At 39.9% G+C, this 2,729-nt stretch overlaps 1 long non-coding RNA gene across 1 annotated transcript; it reads right to left on the bottom strand.

Moving 5' to 3' along the window:
- Positions 1-468: 468 nt before the first annotated feature.
- Positions 469-2,176, bottom strand: LOC108150841. Its single transcript, XR_001774694.2, has 2 exons — positions 1,416-2,176; positions 469-1,121 (listed from the first exon to the last, which is right to left on the bottom strand). It is a non-coding gene; the product is annotated as an uncharacterized LOC108150841 (long non-coding RNA).
- Positions 2,177-2,729: the final 553 nt, after the last annotated feature.

Below are 2,729 nucleotides of genomic sequence, written 5' to 3' on the forward strand. Positions count from 1 at the left end.
AATAAAAAAAATTTTAATTTGAAAGCCTAATATTTTCCAGACGATAAGCTTAATCTAAAATTTGTTTATATCCGATTGTATTTATCATCTTTGCAAAATTATAAAGTTCAATACAACCAAGCGTAAGTTACTTAAGTTATTTGAAAAAAGAACTACCTTTCTCACTACCTCTGAGAAAGCCAAAAAATACTAGATTTTAAATTACTAAATATTTTCAAGGCCCCAAATCTATCATAAATTGTCGGTTTGGTTCACAGCGGAAATGTGGTGTTGCATAGTGTGACAAACAGCTACCTATTTGGGTAAATATTTAAGTCTGGAGTTTTCGCTCTATTCGATCCATCCGTAATTCCATTTTCATGGTTTGATATGTGTGTCAAATTGCTGGTAATACAAAAACCGTTTGCGGCTACTTGCGAAAACATTGGGAACTGGAGATCGCAGCTAAGATGAGTCTTAAATTTTATATTATTTTAGCAATGGTTCTGGCTACATTTGTGATGAAAGTCACTGCCAAACGATTGTCTGACTACAAATGGTGTACCGTGGCAATAGATGGGGTGTGTGCCTAGTTACTCTTCATATTGTACAGTTTAATTTGACCAATAAAGAGATTTTATTGATGCAGCAAGCTATTTTTAATTGATTTAAGGAACTATTTCAAATAATTTGAGCTACCAGCTGAGCACTGAGATACACTACATCATACAATGCAGGCAGCCCGAACTCACTTGCATCCATACAGATCCATGCAGTGTAGACCTCTAAGTATTCTAAACTAGAATTTATAATTCAACTAATCGCCAATTCCACAGCCCAGGCACACCTAGAGCTAACGCCGCTTGGAGGAAAAGCCAGGGGTCGATGAAATATTAATCATGAATCGTTCGGCTGTGCCAATGAAAACCTCAATGGAACGCCAAGACCTCAGTAGTGGTACACTGCTCCTGACCATGTTGCGAATCCGTACCAGTTGCAGTAGGTCCTGGTAACACATGATGTCAAGATAACCGTTTTGGTAGTGAAAAACCCAACGAATCGGTGACCATCTACGACACGAGTAGCTTTTTAGTTATCCTGGGTTATGTCTGTCTGTTTTGTCTGCAGCCCAGGAGTTTGAGCTGAAAAACGAAAAGAAAGTTAATACTTATAATCTTGTATTTATAAAACTCATTTCATATTTCCTATTCCTCAGTATAAATTCTCCTAGAACTAATGTGACTTCAAATGTTAATTGGCAGACTACTGTCATTAGTCCTTCAATGGGATACACATCAGTTTAGATTTAGCTTGGACAACGTCCAGACATTTTCGTAATTGGGGGACAGTGTTAATTTCATTGAGTGCTTTTTGGATATTTTGGATAACATATCCCTGTGGGAGCTCAAAATGATTTCAAGACTGACATTACTTACATTTAGTTAATTTTATAACATCCTTAGACTTCTGGCCTGACAAGGCACGTGTCCAAATATCTTAAGTTGGCTCTTTCTATTTTTTGATTTCCTTAACTTGGCCTGAATTGTCGCCAAGTGAACACTGTTTCACCTCAAATGGTGATCCAGAGCCAACAAGTTCTTTAGAAAAATAAAATTAAGCGCCTAAGAAGCACGTGATTTTGCATATTGATAAAATTTCGATGCTTACTCAAGTTGTATTGGCATTCATTATGTGAGATGCTATGACTATGTAATTGATATACTATAATAAGGGATTTTGTATATACTTCTTCTATCTAGTCATCTTCAGGTCGACATTCTCCTCAATCTCAGTGGCCAAGCCGGTGGACGGTGAACTTCAAGAGCGACAAATTGTCACACATCTCTTCCATATGGGCTTGAAACAGTTACCAGCTTGAGTTGGCGGCTGACATTTACAGCTGGATTCCCCGCGGATCCAACTAACTGGATGGTCATGATGGCCGATGATATTCCGAGAGATCCAGCGTTAACATTACTGTTGGCTTTCTACGAGGATTCACTGGGCGTGGTCGTGGTTGTGGCCGAGGATGGCTGATCTCGGTTGCCTGACAAATAGTTATTTATTCCCCCGAATATGCTGTTCATACACTCTGCTGGCTGAAGCGTAAGGTCGAGTTGATTTCATCCACCTGGTGTGTTAGGTCTTCTCCAGCTGCTTCCGTTGCTTGGCCAGATCTATGTACGTGGCCATCCCAAACTTATCGGTTTCGCGGAGCAGACCTGTTACAATTGCGGAGGTGTGATATCAATTCGTAATGCCCATTACTGGGCCAGCCTTTCGCCTACATTGTTACCAAAGCTATTTTCCGTCGAGTCCGAAGTCCAAAGTGTTCCATTGCTCGTCTCTTTTCTCTGTTCGCCTGCCTCTGGGCTGAGATTGATAAGATTGTCGATTCCTCGCCATGAAACACTCAAACGAAAAAATACAGCATTTCGATATTGGTCAGACTCGATTCACATCGATCAGTGGGTTGAGGAACTTGACCAATGTGCCCACTACTGTAATCTGCACATAGGGCCAGCCAGCCGATGTTTTGACTTTCTGAAATTCAGAGAAAAGATGGGACGTACTATGACAGACAACAGACAACACTATGAATACGCGCTCATGGAAAACGCAAAGCTAATAGATATTTAGAATATTTAGAAGGCATTCCCGTTTCTAGCAAAATAAAATAAGGAGAAAACAGTAAAACAGTTGGATTGTAAGCTAGAGACTTGTAGGAAAGCTCGTGGTCCATATCTGTG

This window comes from Drosophila miranda, chromosome XL (assembly GCF_003369915.1).
Source record: "Drosophila miranda strain MSH22 chromosome XL, D.miranda_PacBio2.1, whole genome shotgun sequence".
Classification (NCBI taxonomy): domain Eukaryota; kingdom Metazoa; phylum Arthropoda; class Insecta; order Diptera; family Drosophilidae; genus Drosophila; species Drosophila miranda.